Source organism: Schistocerca cancellata, chromosome 1, assembly GCF_023864275.1.
Source record: "Schistocerca cancellata isolate TAMUIC-IGC-003103 chromosome 1, iqSchCanc2.1, whole genome shotgun sequence".
Lineage (NCBI taxonomy): Eukaryota > Metazoa > Arthropoda > Insecta > Orthoptera > Acrididae > Schistocerca > Schistocerca cancellata.
In genome coordinates, this window is record NC_064626.1 from 975335965 (window position 1) to 975354666 (window position 18702).

Consider the following 18702-nt stretch of genomic DNA (forward strand, 5'->3'; position numbering starts at 1 on the left):
AAAGCGAGACAAACGGCTGCGTATGTGTCGTGGAATGACCGGCAAGCATGAACTGCTGATGACTGGCGACGCACTTTGTGTAGCGATGAATCGTGGTTCTGTACCCTATACGACCATTGTCGGCGAATATGGCGGCGACCTGCAGAGAGGTCCCAGTTTTCCAGTTTTGGAGATGTATAGTGGTGTTACTTCTGGCGTCATGGCTTAGGGAACCATCGAGTATGACTTCAGGTCACGGATGGTTGTGACTGAATGGTTCCTGACGGCACTAAAGTACATCACAGGCCTCTTGTGTCCTCTTGTGTTACGGTCATGCGACAGTATTGTGATGTTATTTTTCCGGAGAACAATGCTCCTTCACACATGGTACCTATCTCCATGAGCTGCCTGGTTGATACTTAATCAGTGCATGCGCCCAGACCAGACGAGGTCCAACGTCATACCGATAAGTGGGTTTATACTGCCAAAATCTGTGTAAATTTAACTCGAACCTGTAATCACTGTATTATCACATACCCTCTCAACCCATGAAGTCTCATTTCCTCTCCTCCTCTCCTTCTGGATGCTTCACTCTACTTTCCAAGCAATGTTTTTGCCCTGGTGTAACTGGTTCAAATGGATCTAAGCACTATGGGACTTAACATCTGAGATCTTCAGTCCCCGAGACTTAGAACTACTTAAACCTAACTAACCTAAGGACATCACACACATCTATGCCCGAGGCACGATTCGAACCTGCGACCGTAGCAGCCGCGTGGTTTCGAACTGAAGAGCCTAGAACCGCTCGGCCACCGCGGCCGGCTCGCTCTGGTGTATATGTATGTAAGTATGTATGTTTGTACTTACATACCAGATGACGAAGCTCAAACTCATAAATATTTCAGAAATCATGAGGCCGTCTTGAAAATGGTTCCTCCCACCGGAAGTAGTCACCAATAAATCTTTATTCTTTTTAAGCAGCTTATAGTGATAGCATGAATTTCTTCAAATGTATTAACGCTTTGAAGCAGGTTTTACAGTATTGTTGTTTACTAAATAATTTGCGAGAGAGTCGTAGTAACCTCTGAACACCCAATGACATATTTCAGCAGTACAACTGCAAATTGCATATGAAATCGTCACATCCATACATTAGACACACATACATATTTGGCTTAACTATCCTTAGATGCATGAATATGATCTTTTTTACTCTCAGTTGGGTATATAACGTATCGATTATGTATCGTCGGTAAAAACTGTCTGCCAGATAGGGATTCGACGACGTAGAGGGCAACTCGCTATCGCTTATATGCCATCCGAATTCACCACGCAGAACGACTCACATCATCAGCTTACCCAGAGGTCTTGTGATTTTCTTGCAAACTCTTCAGAGGAAGTTTCTCTAGGTTCTTTGATTTTTCAGTCTGTTAGGTGTACTGTTTTGTTGGATATTACTGTTTAACGTCCCATCGACAACTAGGTCAGAAGCTCGGATTCGGGAAGGATGGGAAGATTCAAATGGCTCTGAGCACTATGCGACTTAACTTATGAGGTCATCAGTCGCCTAGAACTTAGAACTAATTGAACCTAACTAACCTAAGGACATCACACACATCCATGCCCGAGGCAGGATTCGAACCTGCGACCGTAGCGGTCGCTCGGCTCCAGACTGTAGCGCCTAGAACCGCACAGGAAATTGGCTGTGCTCTTGTCAAAGGAATCATCCCGGCATTTGCCTCAAGCGAATTAAGGAAATGATGGAAAACCTAAATGAGGATTGCCAGACCCAGGTTTGAATCGTCATGTCCCTAATGTGAGTCCAGTGTGCTAATCACTGCGCCACCCCGCTAAGTGTTCTGTTTTTCTTTTCTACAGACAGTCATGTAAATGGGACACCATTTCGGGCTGTAACTAGTGACTGAACGTATAAACGTGCCTCATGTTTACTTCTGTTGAGAAAACCGAGAGCCAACGCTCCCTGTGAAACTTCAGGCCTAACTCCGCTCGTTGCTTGTGTCATTTAATGAGGATAGTAGCGATAAAGTAGTCAAACGCATGGTGTGCCGAGTCACAGTCAGATGACCTCCAGAGTTCTACTGGATCAGTATAGAGAACAAAACCACCTATGGGAGTTTTGAAGGAAAAATCGACATTCACTTAAAAATGACAGATAGAAACCTCTGAGTACCTAATCAAGACCACTAATATGTGATCTGAACCTGGAACGTGCTTGCAACCTCTATGCTCAGTCATAAATCAGCCCTACCATTTTATTCGCAGGCCATACTTACATCACTGGAGAAATTCTCTGGCGGGTATGTCGCAAGGGCGCTACCGTTTGTATACTCACTAGCACCAAACTCTCAGCTGCTATCTGTCAGGTCTGAGTGACTATTTGTGGCAAGGAGTTCGTCATTCCTTGTCCCTTGTGAATATAGCATTATTGATCGAAACAGCTTACTTTCTGTATTATTTAGTACGAGAGCTGTTCGGAAAGTAATATCGGTCGCGAAATGAAAACCACAATCAAAATCTAAAATTTTTTACTCGCAACAGTTAGCCACACGTTCCAGCTACCTGTCTAAATAGCTAACAGAAGCTCTTCTGCAAACCTTGCAGAACTAGGACTCCTGAAAGAAAGGATAATGCGGAGACATGGCCTAGCCACAGCCTGGGGGATGTTTCGAGAATGAGATTTTCACTTTGCAGCGGAGTGTGCGCTGATATGAAACTTCCTGGCAGATTAAAACTGTGTGCCGTACCGAGACTCGAACTCGGGAGCTTTGCCTTTCGCGGGCAAGTGCTCTGCCAACTGAGCTACCCAAGCACGACTCACGCCCCGTCCTCACTGCTTTACTTGTGCCAGTACCTGGTCTCCTACCTTCCAAACTTAACAGAAGCTCTTCTGCGAACCTTGCAGAACTAGGACTCCTGAAAGAAAGGATAATGCGGAGACATGGCTTAGCCACAGCCTGGGGGATGTTTCCAGAATGAGATTTTCACTCTGCAGCGGAGTGTGCGCTGATATGAAACTTCCTGGCAGATTAAAACTGTGTGCCGGACTGAAACTCGAACTCGGGACCTTTGCCTTTCGCGGACAAGTGGTCTACCAACTGAGCCACCCAAGAACGACTCACGCCCCGTCCTCACAGTTTACTTGTGCCAATACCTGGTCTCCTACCTTCCAAACTTAACAGAAGCTCTTCTGCGAACCTTGCAGAACTAGCACTCCTGAAAGAAAGGACAGCGCACAGTCCGCTGCAGAGTGAAAATCTCATTCTGCAAACATACCCCAGGGTGTGGGTAAGCCATGTCTCAGCAATATCCTTCCTTTCAGGAGTGCTAGTTCTGCAAGGTTCGCAGAAGAGCTTCTGTTAAGTTTGGAAGTTAGGAGACCAGGTACTGGCAGAAGTAAAGCTGTGAGGACGGGGCGTGAGTCGTGCTTGGGTAGCTCAGTTGGTAGAGCACTTGTCCGCGAAAGGCAAAGGTACCGAGTTCGAGTCTCGGTCCGGCACACAGTTTTAATCTGCCAGGAAGTTTCATATCAGCGCACAGAGCATCAGAGTGAAAATATCATTCAGGAACATTACTGTCAGTAGAGCTAGACGCTAAGGTGCTGGTCAAAATAATGGGAAATAAGTCTGTAGTCAAAGCCAGCAGCACGACTGATCATGGCCCAGAAGACATCGTTCCCGTAACACCATCTGATGATGTGCCTGCATGGCTCGAAAACTAATTAATGGTACAAAAATCGTTTCAGATTTCAAAACAAACTTACATAAATAACGAGTTTCAATCATAGGAGCAGTTTTTGCTTCTTAATGAAAAGAGTGAAGTGCAAAGAAGCACGCCTTATCACCCACACGACAGTGCCTCGAGGAGGACGACTAGAGGTGCGGTAGCATCCACGAACAGGAAATCCGCGGCGGCGCAGAAGATGCCAGTAGCGTACGCAGGTAGCTATTGTGAGCCGCCTGAAGATACGGAGCGGGGATTTTCGGAGGTCGCCCGCCCCCACGGCACAGACCACTTCCTGCGGCGCCTTGCGAATCCTGCTGGCGGCTGGCGGCCACCGCGCCGTACCGCAGGCCGAGTGCCCAGCGCCCAGCATACAGCATACAGCATCCGGTACAGCGGCCACATCCGCGCCGGCACGTGACGGCGCGTCCTCGTGATCGCGCATACATATATACATACATACACGCGTCAAGCGGTGCGACCTCGGCGGCCGAGACAGCGTTGGACAGCGCTTGCTGGCGCAACGACGTAAAACATTCCTCGCATTTGCTGAAAGGCAGCACACACTACGCTGTGTCTCACTTTGCGATGTTTAGCAAGCGTCTCAGTTTTTTTGCAGCTGATTCACACTTCCATATAACTTCACGTGTACTGAGATGTCTGTCTCCCCTAACACATAAGGGTTCCTCTCAGATCGCTCATATTAAGTAGGATATCACTTACATTGACATTGTAATGCTGTCAGAGACAGCAAAGGACTTGGAAGAGCAGTTTAACGGAATGGATAGTGTCTTGAAAGGAGGATATAAGATGAACATCAACAAAAGAAAACGAGGATAATGGAATGTAGTCGTATTAAGTCGGGTGATGCTGAGGGAATCTGATTAGGAAATGAGACACTTAAAGTAGTAAAGGAGTTTTGCTAGTTGGGGAGCAAAGTAACTGACGATGGTCGAAGTAGAGAGGTTATAAAATGTAGAATGTGAATGGCAAGGAAAGCGTTTCTGAAGAAGAAAAATTTGTTAACATTGAGTATAGATTTAAGTGTCAGGAATTCGTTTCTGAGAGTATTTGTATGGAGTGTAGCCATGTATGGAAGTGAAACATGGACGATAAATAGTTTGGACAAGAAGAGAATTGAAGCTTTCGAAATGTGGTGCTGCAGAAGAATGCTGAAGATTAGATGGGTAGATCACATAACTAATTATGAGGTATTGAATGGGATTGGGGACAAAAGAAGTTTGTGGCACAACTTAACTAGAAGAAGGGATATGTTGGTAGGAATGTTCTGAGGCATCAAGGGATTACCATTTAGTATTGGAGGGCAGCGTGGAGGGTAAAAATCGTAGAGGGAGACCAAGAGATGAATACACTAAACAGATTCTGAGGGATGTAGGTTGCAGTAGGTACTGGGAGATGAAGAAGCTTGCACAGGATAGAGTAGCATGGAGAGCTGCATCAAACCAGTCTCAGGACTGAAGACCACAACAACAACAACAACAACACATCACTTATATTAAAAATAAGTGGTTCCATAACCAGCGAGAGTTGCACGGGTGGCAAATGATCTACCGGGTGATCAAAAAGTTAGTATAAATTTGAAAACTGAATGAATCACGGAATAATGTAGATAGAGAGGTACAAATTGACACACATGCTTGGAATGACATGGGGTTTTATTAGAAAAAAAAACACAAAAGTTCAAAAAATGTCCGACAGATGACGCTTCATCTGATCAGAATAGCAATAATTAGTATAACAAAGTAAGACAAAGCAAAGATGATGTTCTTTACAGGAAATGCTCAATATGTCCACCATCATTCCTCAACAATAGCTGTAGTCGAGGAATGATGTTGTGAACAGCACTGTAAAGCATGTTCGGAGTTATGATGAGGTATTGGCGTCGGATGTTGTCTTTCAGCATCCCTAGAGATGTCGGTCGATCACGATACACTTGCGACTTCAGGTAACCCCAAAGCCAATAATCGCACCGACTGAGGTCTGGGGACTTGGGAGCCCATACATGACGAAAGTGGCGGCTGAGAACACGATCATCACCAAACGACGCACGCAAGAGCTCTTTCACGTGTATAGCAATATGGGATGGAGCGCCATCCTGCATAAACATCGTACGTCCCAGCAGGTGTTTATCAGCCGGGCTGGGGATGATGCGATTCTGTAACATATCGGCGTACCACTCACCCGTCACGGCAGCAGTTACAAAACCAGAATCGCGCATTTCCTCGAAGAAAAAAGGCCCGATAACGGTAGATGCGGTAAATCCAACCCATACCGTGACTTTCTCGTCGTGCAATGGAGTTTCCACCACAGTTCTAGGATTTTCGGTAGCCCAATTTCTGCAATTGTGGGCGTTGACAGACCCTCGGAGAGTGAAATGAGCTTCATCGGTCCACAACACGTTACTCAACCAATCGTCATCTTCCGCCATCTTTTGAAACGCCACACCGCATCTGATTCTCTCTCTCATTACAGCTCCTTTTATACACGAGTGTCATGCGCAGTCACTGACGTTTTACTGTCCAGCGCCATGTGTCGGACATTTTATGAACTTTGTTTTGTTTTTGGTTCTAATAAAACCCCATGTCATTCCAAGCGTGTGTGTCAATTTTTACCTCTCTATCTACATTATTCCGTCGTTTGTTACGTTTTCAAATTTACACTGACTTTTTGATCATCCGGTACTTACAAGGGAACCTCCCCATCGCAACCCCCTCACATTTTGTTATAAGTTGGCACAGTGGATAGGCCTTGAAAAACTGGACACAGATCAATCGAGAAAACAGGGAGAAGATGTGTGGAACTACGAAAAAAATAAGCAAAATATACGAACTGAGTAGTCCATGTCTAACATAAGCAACATTAAGGATATTGTGAGCTCAGGAGCGCCGTGGTCCCGTGGTTAGCGTGAGCAGCTCCGGAGTGAGAGGTCCTTGGTTCAAGTCTTCCCTTCGACTGAAAAATTTATTTATTTTCTTTATTTTCGCAAAGTTATGATCTGTCCGTTCATTCATTGACGTCTCTGTTCACTGTAATAAGATTAGTGTCTGTGTTTTGCGACCGCACCGCAAAACCGTGCGATTAATAGACGAAAGGACGTGCCTCTCGAATGGGAACCGAAAACATTTGCTCGCAAGGTCATAGGTCAACCGATTCCTCCACGGGACAACACGTCTGATATATTCTATATGACACTGGTGACGGCATGTGCGTCTCCTGACAGGAATATGTTGTCGACCCATCTAACTTGTACACTTGGCGAATGGGTAAAAGGATTCTTCTACCTTGCCGATTTAGGTTTTCTTGTGGATGTGATAACCACTCCCAAAAAAGTGATGAAAACATGTTTGTCACATGAACTGCAACAAATAGCTGCAACAGTTTCACAGTCGCACAGTTTTCCCTGTGCTCTGTCAAAACATATGTTTTTAACGCTTTCAAATTTTTCCGTGTGTAGGCCGTCAAATCCTGCATCTGTCCAAGCAAATCTGAACATGTCCTGGAATTTTGGAGAGCGAAGTTGATTATGTTTGAGTGCCTTAACTTTGATAATAGTCTGAAAATAAAAAATTTTTTACTCGAGGCAGGTTTGAACCAAAGACCTTCCGTTTCGTAGCTGCTCACGCTAACCACGGGACCACGGCGCTTTAGGAGTCACTGTGCCTTTGATGCTGCCTATCTTGCACATGGACTACTCAGTTTGTATATTTTGCTTATTTTTTTCATAGTTCCACACAACTTCTTCCTGTTTTCTCGATTGATCTGTGTTCAGTTTTTCAAGGCCTATCCACTGTGCCAACTAGTAATTAAATCTGAGGGGGGTGCGATGGGGAGGTTCCCTTGTTAGGTTTACTGGGAGAATTTTAGGAAGTTTAGCTCTTCTGTAAAGGATAGCATGTATAGAACACCAGTGTGACCTACCCTACTGCTCGAGTCTTTGTCGTATTTACCAGGGCGGATCAAAGGAAGTGAGAAAAGCGATATGCGCATGTGCAGATGCCGGTAACATTGCATACATGGGGTATAAAAGACCGATGCTTTGGTGAAACTGTCATATGTGCACAGGTGAGACATGTCAAAAGATGTCCGACATGATTAGGGCAATTAACTGACTCTGCGCGCGGAATGCTAATTGGAGCTGGACGCTTGGGAAATTCAGTTTCGGAGGTCTTTGAAGAAATCAATATTTAGACATCCACAGTGTCTAGAGTGTTCCGAGAATACCAAATTTTAGGCATACCTCTCACCATGAACAAAGCAGCGGCGTTTGCGCAGAGTTATCAGTATTAACAGATAAGTAATACTGCATGAAATAACGACTGAAAACAGTGTGGGACGTTCGACGAACGTATCGGTTAGGACAGTGCAGCGAAATTTGGCGGTAATGGGCTATGGCGGCTGACGACGGACGCGAATGCATTTGCTAAAAGCACGACATGGTCTGTAGCACTTCTACTGGGTTCGCGACCATACTCATTGGACCCTAGGCTACTGGAAAACCATGACCTGCTCAAATGAGTCCCAATTTCGTTTGGCAAGAGCTGATGGCAGGGTTCGACGCCTTACGAAGCCATGGACCCAAGTTGTCAACAAGGCACTGTACACTGTTAGTGGCTCCATAATTGTGTCTGCTGTGTTTCCATGGAATGGTCTGGGCCCTCTGGTCCAACTTAACCGATCGTTGAGACTGGCAGCTATGTTACGTTACTTGGAGACAATCCGCGGCCATTCATGGACTTCATGTTACCAAACAACGATGGAATTTTTATGGGTGACAATGTGTCATGTCACGGATCCACAACTGTTCGCGATTGGTTTCAAGAACACTCTGCACAATTCGGGCTAATGGTCTGGCCACCCAGATAGATAGACATGAATCCCATTGAACATCTCTGGGGCAGAACATATATGGAGCATAATGGAGAGGTACTTATTGCACAAAATCCTGCTCGGGCAACACTTTCCGAATTATGCACCGCTATAGGGGCAGCATGGCTCAGTATTTCTGCAGAGGACTTCCAACGACTTCATGAACCCTTGGCACGTCAAGCTGCTGCACTACTCCTGAAGCAAAAAGAGGTCCGGCACGACGTTAGAAAGTATGGACTTTGATACGGCCCGCCACGAATTACTCTTCTGTGCCAGTCTGTTCATCTCTGGGTAGCACTTGCAACCCAGGTCCTCAGTTATCAGCTGGACGTATTACAGTCTATGCCTTCCTCTAAAATTTTTACTCATTACAGCTTCCTCTAGTACCATGGAATTATTGCCTTATGTTTTAATTGGTGCCTTACCATCCTGTTTCTTTTCTTGACAGTATTTTCCATATACTCCTTTTCTCACTGAATCTGCAGAGAACATCCTCAGCCCTTACGTTATCAGTCCACGAAATTTTCAACATTCTTCTGTAGCACCACGTCTCAGATACTTCGAGTCTCGTCTTTTCTGGTTTTCTAACAGTTCATGTTTCAGTATCATACAGTGTTGTATTCCAAACCTACATTCTCAGAAATTTCTTCCCCAAATTAAGGTCTACGCCTGATACTAGTAGACTTCTCTTGGCCAGGAATGCCCTTTTCACCAAATCTAGTCTGCTTTTTATGTCCTCCTTGCTCCATCCGTCACGGTTTATTTTGCTGCCTAGGTAGCAAAATTCCCTAACTGCTTTTTTTTTGTTATAAAGAAACGACATGTTAAGTTTTTCGCTGTTCACATTTTTATCGTTACTTTCGTCTTTATTCGATTTGCTGTCAATCCACGTTCTGTACTCATTACACTGCTAATTCCATTTAGCAGGTCCTGTAATGCTTCACTTTCTTAGAGGATACTAACTTCATAAGCGAATCGTATCATTGATACCCTTTCACCTGGAATTTTCATTCCACACCTTTCTTTTATTTGCCTCATTACTCCAACAGACTGAACAGTAGGCGCAAAAGACTACATCCCCGTCTTACAGCCTTTTTAATCCCAGCACTTCCTTCAAGGTCTTCATCTCTTATTAATGCCTTTTGGTTCTTGTACATATTGTATATGTACATATTGTATATGTATTTCCCTACAGCTTACCACTGTTTTTCTCACAATTTCGTACATCTTGCACCATTCCACATTGTCGAACGCTTTTTCCAGGCCGACGTGAATAGTCTTTTGATTGCCATTTCCCGTAACTATTTTAGAAATTGTGATAGAGGGTTATCTATCCCTTTGTCTAATACTGGAACCCCTATCTCTTCTAAATCTACTCCTGTCTCTTCTTCTATCATATTAGACAAATCTTTCGCTTCATAGAGGCCTTCAGTGTATTCTTTCCACATATCCGCTCTCTCTTCTGCATTTAACTGTGGTATTCACATTTCATTCTTAATGTTACCGTCCTTGCTTTTAGTTTCGGCGAAGGTTATTTCGACTTTCCTATATGATGAGTCTGTCCGTCGGACAATCATTTAGTTTTAGAGTTCTTTACATTTTTCATGCAGCCATTTCGTCCTAGCTTCCCTGAACTTCCTACATATTTCATTCCTAAGTGATTTGAATTTATGCGTTCCTGAATTTCCCTGAACATTGTTGTACTTACTTCTTTCATCCATTAACTAACTATTTCTTCCATTACCCATGGTTTCTTCGCAGTTACCTTCTTTATACCAACGGTTTCCTTTCCTCCTTCTGTGATTGCCGTTTCCAGAGATGCCCATCCCGCTTCAACTGAGCTGCCTGCTAAGCTGCTCCTTATCGTAGTATCTACTGCCTCAGAGCCGGCCGGAGTGGCCGAGCGGTTCTAGGCGCTACAGTCTGGAACCGCGCGACCGTTGCGGTCGCAGGTTAGAATCCTGCCTCGGGCATGGATGAGTGTGATGTCCTTAGGTTAGTTAGGTTTAAGTAGTTCTAAGTTCTAGGGGACTGATGACCTCAGATGTTAAGTCCCATAGTACTCAGAGCCATTTGAACTGCCTCAGAGATCTTCAAACATACCTCTTCATTCCTCGTTACTTCCGTATAACACTTATTTGCATATCGATTCTTCCTGTTTAATTTCTTAAACTTCAGCTTACTCTTCATCCCTACTACAATGTGGTCTGAGTCAACATTTGCTGCTGGCTACGCCTTGCTATCTAATATCTGATTTCGGGAGCTCTGTCTGATTAGGGTGTAATCTATCCTCAATCCTCCCGTATCACCCGGTCTTTTCCAGTATATCTCCTCATCCTGTGACTTTTGAACAGAGTATTCGCCAATGTTAGCTGAAATTCATTGTAGAACTCAATTTATCTTTCTCCTCTCTGATTCCTAGTACAAAGCCTACATGTTGCTATAACCCTTTCTTCCGTTCCTCCCCATACAACCGCATTCCAGTCCCTAATGGCTGCTGATAAGTTCTTAATAATTCTTACCAATCCTGCAGTCGTATTAGATGCCTTACCATCCTGTCCCTTCTACTTGCCAGTGTTTTACAATTTACATATATTTTTTTCCTGTCTGATTCTGAGCAGTACTTCCTAATCATACCAGTCCACCTAGTATTCAAAATTATTCAGTAGCACCACATTTAAAGTTTTTCGATTCTGTTTTGTCCTTATGTTCCCACAGTTCACTTCTCACTACCATACAATGCTGTGCTCCCGACGTACAGTCTCAGAAATTTCTTACTCAAATCAAGGCATGTTTTTTATACTAGTAGACTTCACTTCGCCAGGAATGCCCTTTTTGCCAGTGCCAGTCTGCTTTTGATATTCTCCTTGCTGCGTCCGGGTTTGGTTATATTACTGCCTAGGTAGCAGAATTTCTTAACTTTATCTACTTCGGGATCGTCAGTCCTGCTGTTAAGTTCCTCAATGTTGTCATTTCTGCTACTTCTCGTTACTTTGGTCTTTCTTAGATTTGCTCTTAATTCATAGACTGTTCATCCCATTCAGCGGATCCTGTAGCTGAATATGATGGCTGTAAAGCCAGAAATATTACAACCATCAGCCAACATCACTACGCTTCATTCCGTTGAGTAACACACACACACACACACACACACACACACACACACACACACACACACACATACGTACACACTACAAGTATACTCTTTACAAACGCACAACTTTTTAATTTTTGGCTGGCAAAACATCCTCAACGGAGGACAATGTCCGAGAAATAATTAATGAGGATCCAATCCCCTGGTTCCAAAGAATATTTTGAGAAATATTTCCCTTCGTCGTAAGGCGAATTCAGGAAATGGTAAGTCGTTCCCATGTATGCCCAATTGGGATCTCTTATCTGCCCCACTATCGGCTTGTCTGATACTTGGCTGAGTAGAACCGCGAATCTTTAATGGGCCGGATCTCGAACAGTCTTGGGTGATGAATGAAAAGATTTAAAATAATTCTATATATGGCCTCGAAGTTCATTTCCATTGTATAGACCGTGTGTAGGTTCAGTTATCTAGATTTAAATTTTGTTAAACGCCCCTTCAGTTATTCCGTTGTGGTACGAGGTTCACTACAACATACAACCTATAAGTCAGCTTCCTCATTTATGCGTGAGATTTCATGTATAGAGGAATGTCTTAGGGCGTCAAAATCGAGCTCATAATGCATTATGTACTCACAGGCCAAAGTTTAAATACAGTGACTGCTTTCTATTGTAAGATTGGGCTCAGTTTCACCCTACCATAGAAAATGAAATGTCGTTCTTAGCACGACACGCAAGACAGGAAGCTGTCAAGCACGTTCACACATTTAGCGGAACTTAGTTGCGGAAAGGGGAGACATAGCTGCTTATTTCGCTTGCTAACGATTTACAGGATTTTAGACCTCTTATTTTCTCATTGCTCGTTAACTTGTTCATATCCAGTATATCCCTATCTTTAAAACATGTGTTTGCCGGCCGGTGTGGCCGTGCGGTTCTAAGCGCTTCAGTTTGGAACCGCGTTATCACTACGGTCGCAGGTTCGAATCCTGCCTCGGGCATGGATGTGTGTGATGTCCTTAGGTTAGTTAAGTTTAAGTAGTTCTGAGTTCTAGGGGACTGATGACCTCAGTAGTTAAGTCTCATAGTGCTCAGAGCCATTTGAACCAAAACATGTGTTTACATCTGGCAGAATATGTACCGCAGCCTGAACTTCCTCATACACACACATTTTTTAGACAGGGAGCATCTCGCCGCCAGTCGGCCATTACTCGCACTGATGACGTCACATGGCAGAGTGCGGAATGGAGACGCTGCCGCGGAACGCGACTTCCGCCGAGCGCGCGTCCTGGGTTGCCTAACCTGCCCCGCCCCATCCCGCGCCTATAGACAGCGAGGCGGCCGCTGACAGAAATAAACGGCACTGGGGGGAAGCGTGCACCGAGCAGCCACGATGCCTGACTGCTTGCCTGCCTCGCCCAGCCAGGTCCCACCAATTACGCCGGCGGGGCGCTGCAGCTGCCGCTGCGCTGCCAGGGAGCGATTTACGGCGAGACGGAACACGACCCGCGCAGTCGATCGTCGCCAAGTCGGCGCGCGTCAATCGATGCTCGACACGTGTTAAGCGTCACTTGCGGCTCCTGAGGTCAACACTGGTTCCAGAACTCCTTAATTAGATTTAAATAAATTTGACGTAAGCGACTACCGCTTTTGGCCTCTTTGGTCTGTAGTGCAATATAAATACACTCCTGGAAATGGAAAAAAGAACACATTGACACCGGTGTGTCAGACCCACCAGACTTGCTCCGGACACTGCGAGAGGGCTGTACAAGCAATGATCACACGCACGGCACTGCGGACACACCAGGAACCGCGGTGTTGGCCGTCGAATGGCGCTAGCTGCGCAGCATTTGTGCACCGCCGCCGTCAGTGTCAGCCAGTTTGCCGTGGCATACGGAGCTCCATCGCAGTCTTTAACACTGGTAGCATGCCGCGACAGCGTGGACGTGAACCGTATGTGCAGTTGACGGACTTTGAGCGAGGGCGTATAGTGGGCATGCGGAGGCCGGGTGGACGTACCGCCGAATTGCTCAACACGTGGGGCGTGAGGTCTCCACAGTACATCGATGTTGTCGCCAGTGGTCGGCGGAAGGTGCACGTGCCCGTCGACCTGGGACCGGACCGCAGCGACGCACGGATGCACGCCAAGACCGTAGGATCCTACGCAGTGCCGTAGGGGACCGCACCGCCACTTCCCAGCAAATTAGGGACACTGTTGCTCCTGGGGTATCGGCGAGGACCATTCGCAACCGTCTCCATGAAGCTGGGCTACGGTCCCGCACACCGTTAGGCCGTCTTCCGCTCACGCCCCAACATCGTGCAGCCCGCCTCCAGTGGTGTCGCGACAGGCGTGAATGGAGGGACGAATGGAGACGTGTCGTCTTCAGCGATGAGAGTCGCTTCTGCCTTGCTGCCAATGATGGTCGTATGCGTGTTTGGCGCCGTGCAGGTGAGCGCCACAATCAGGACTGCATACGACCGAGGCACACAGGGCCAACACCCGGCATCATGGTGTGGGGAGCGATCTCCTACACTGGCCGTGTACCACTGGTGAACGTCGAGGGGACACTGAATAGTGCACTGTACATCCAAACCGTCATCGAACCCATCGTTCTACCATTCCTAGACCGGCAAGGGAACTTGCTGTTCCAACAGGACAATGCACGTCCGCATGTATCCCGTGTCACCCAACGTGCTCTAGAAGGTGTAAGTCAACTACCCTGGCCAGCAAGATCTCCGGATCTGTCCCCCATTGAGCATGTTTGGGACTGGATGAAGCGTCGTCTCACGCGGTCTGCACGTCCAGCACGAACGCTGGTCCAACTGAGGCGCCAGGTGGAAATGGCATGGCAAGCCGTTCCACAGGACTACATCCAGCATCTCTACGATCGTCTCCATGGGAGAATAGCAGCCTGCATTGCTGCGAAAGGTGGATATACACTGTACTAGTGCCGACATTGTGCATGCTCTGTTGCCTGTGTCTATGTGCCTGTGGTTCTGTCAGTGTGATCATGTGATGTATCTGACCCCAGGAATGTGTCAATAAAGTTTCCCCTTCCTGGGACAATGAATTCACGGTGTTCTTACTTCAATTTCCAGGAGTGTAGAATTACGCTATGTCTCTACAGAATCCAACGCAAGTATTTGGTTAAATGGACGGACTTCATTACAAATCGCCGACCACATTTCTTCTAGGAAACGTAACAATAAATGAAAGAGCTAGTTTACTTTTCTTCTACAGTATTACTTTTACTGTGTTAACCACTATTCGGGTTAATAGACCATCTTCATAATTATATGTACTGAGTATTGTCACCAAAGAAGTTACAATGTTTGTAAACAACACTGGAATAGAAGTTACACATCTAGAGTGAAGCAGAAACATGCAGTAAATAACATATTTGTATTTGTAGTGGTAATGCAATGTAGAAAGTAAAAAAATTGAACATTAAATAAATAAAAATGGAGTAAACAAAACCAATAAATAAAATTAGTACCTGATAAAGCTACTTTAGTATGTACAAATCATGGAGAGTGATACACAAACCAATGAAAATAAGAAATAATTATCAACATAATTACAGAATATGTAAGGAACTTATGCAATATCAGTAAGTTCCTTATATATTCTGTAGTTAAATTGATAATTCTTCCTTCTTTTAATTGGTTTGTGTATCACTCACCATGTTTTATACCTCCTGAAGTGGCCTTGTCAAATACTGATTTTATTTTATTTTATTGGTTTTGTTTATGAATATAAAATGTTATGTAGGCTTGCTGTTCCTATTTTGTGTTAAAATATTTTTCCTGTTTTCTCAATTTTTATTTATTTACCGTTGAATTTTTTTACTTTTTACGTTGCATTACCACAAGACTGTCAATGATGTTATTTAGTGTATTTTTCTGTTTCATTGTAGACGTGTAACTTCTTTTCCAATGGTGTTTACAAACATTGTAGCTTTTTTTATCGACAATACTCAGTAAATGTCTGAAAATGGCCTTGTAGGCCGAAAATACTGTAGAACCCAAGAAAACTAGCACTTTTGATTTATTATAATTCTGTTCTACCAAGGACTGATGGAAGACTCAGTTAATATAATTCATAACGCTATCAGCGACTTTCGTGTGTACCTGTAAACCCAACACCGCTTTTTAAACAGGGTGACGGTACCATAGTCGTTACGATCATGTTTTTAATAGCATGGTCCTTATGCAAAATGTATGTTTTGGGCTGTAGTACCTGTATATGGGCCGCTTGAGTGTGGATTCTCACTGGTTTTCCTCGAAAAGAACATCGTCCTCCTCCATGGTTTCCCATTTGACCTACTTGGTAAGTGAAATCTGACTGCTGAAAAAAATTGCTCGCCATGATCACTTTAATTAATTGGCATTTTGATATCAATGACGTGCTGCCTGCCAGGGGGAAGAGATGGCTAGGGCACTATGGAATTATTCATGACGGGCGCTTTTTTTTCGTTGGGGCAATATCTTTTAACAAAATTCCAAACTCCCATCTGCACAAGACGAGGCACGCTTTCTCGATTTTTTTCGTAAATATAGTAATGCATTGGTAAAACGGGACCTGCCAGACTGTACAAAACAGCTACGTTATCTCGAATTATAACTTGTTGTTGTCGAACGTAAAATAACTTTTTTTCTAACATGTGAGCCAAAGGCGTGAAAGATTTTAATCTCTAATGTTATTTCACATATCTGAAATATTTGTAATAAACACGTGCATGACAGTTTATTTACAGACACTGATTTGAATGCTAAAGACGCTCTCAGATCGTGCAAATTGGTCCATCAAGCTGAAAGAAATTGCTTAACATAAATATTTTTTTCTTTGGAGTTAAAATTCTTGCATTTTATTTACTCTGATGTTGGTTTCGAAATAACGAGTATGTTCTACGGTGATCGGTAATTTTCGCATCAAAATAGCGGATTTTTTTCCCAATTTGACGCGTGGTGGGCATGTGTATGCTGATAATCTGCATCTGGCGGCAGTGCACTTCGTTGGATATTGCAAAATAATGAGATGTGAATTGTATCCTGCATTTTAACGTAACAATTACACCGATTTTGCTCATAAAACTAAGAGAAAATGGTCTGCATCTATTTTCATGTAAAAGGGATATTTATTATCGTCACGATTGTGTTTTCTTTTTTAAATAGATGCTTCATTATAGGAGATGCATTAATGTTAAATACAAATGTTACAGTGGAGTGCTCAGAATGGGGACCGCTTACTGGCTGGGCTACTAGACGTATGGTGGCCAAGTTCCATAGGATGTCGCAGCTGTCCTTTTAGATTGATAGCCCTCATTTATAATGGTTTTGTTCTGAGGGATGCCAGCTTCATGAGCTATTGTATGTGTAGCTTTTGTCAGCTGACTGCCCAGCCACGTGCTCGTGGGGACACATTGTACTGAAGAAACTGTCATGTGAGACTGGTCTGGGGTCTGTGGTCGTTTTAGGTGGAAGGCTACCTTTTTTCCAGGCAACCGACTTTTGAAAAAGGTCTCTGGAGCACTCTCGAGAATTTTGGTGTTGTTCCATAGGGGCATAGTCTTTGCGAGAAATACATTTAACTGATTTTATACCAGTATATCAGAAGGAATTTTCTGTAGACTTCAGGCAGCAAGATAGAACAGGCCTCTATCCATACCTATGGTGAGGAGGGAGTGGGTGGGAGGGATGAGGGGTGGAAGGGGGTAAGACTCCCTCCAAGCTGGTTAGCTCGTGAGTTTCCATCATGGAGAACGCATGTTCAACTACTGCCGCCTCTGGAGTCTTTTGGGATCCATTTTTCTAACAGTTGTGGTAGCATGTATTGGCTTCCATTACCTGGGCAGCATGGCAATTGTCGAGCAGGTGACTGTAGTTAATTCTGATGTCAAACAGGGATATATGCAGTCCTCAGCAGTATGGTTACAGGTAATATACTTATTTTCTCATGTCTGACACCGGTACCTCGGCAGCTGAATATATTTGCCACCAAAAAAAAAAAAGAGTATATAAAGATAGTACTTTACGCCCTAGCCGTTTCCTCACCAGCTTGTAGGTGGAAGATAAAGTTTAGGTGCATCTGTCACTAGTTTCAAGTGATAATGTGAAATTTTTTACCAGTATGATAATTCCAGTTGTATGGCAACATCAATTGTTGAGCTGTATTGAGATTTTATGCAGCCCTCGTGTAGAACTACACATATAGTTGTGAAATTAGGACCGATCTCTATGATTAATTATGTAATTAGGACCAATATTTACTTCAGTTTCCCAACCAAAACAAATAAAGTACACTAACCTAAGCTTCCTCTCCTCCATCTGGACAATTTCCATGAGTTGGGGCTGCACTTGGGCATTCTGTCCAGGACGACCAGAGTTCGAGTCACAGAAATGGTGCTTCCATTTATAATTGCCTGCCAGGAGAGGGGAGGATCGGGAGGTGAGGGGGTGCTGGGACCCACACGCAGGTCGGAAAAAAGCATGAGGTCATCTTGGGGTGAGGGATACGGGTGAACTTGGTTGTTGGGGATAATCAGTTGATCAGTTTAATTAATCTGCATATCAATATGATATCAAAATTGCACCCATGCCGCCATCTCCCAACTACTCATGTGATCACTGTGCTGTTTGTTATAGTACTTGACCTCTTTGTGTATCGTGTTTTCTGAGGCAGAGATTGGGGACCAGCCTAACTTCACCTAAACGAGTATGGTCAACGACCTGAAAACCATACTCAGGTGTATCACTGGTTGTACCACCGCCGCTGATCGCCACGTCGGTTAAATCTGCGTCTGGCTCACTTTCTTGTCTCGCAACATAGTGCATGCATGTTGAATTATACAAGGAGGTACAGTCAGCGTTTTTAATAAGTACAGAAAAACATGACGCACTCAGTGATGTAGTTGTTAGAGTAAAGGACAAGGACAGTGTTCTGCTCATGGGTGATTTTAATGCCAGGATTGGAAATCGAACAGAAGGGTATGATAAGGTTATGGGTAA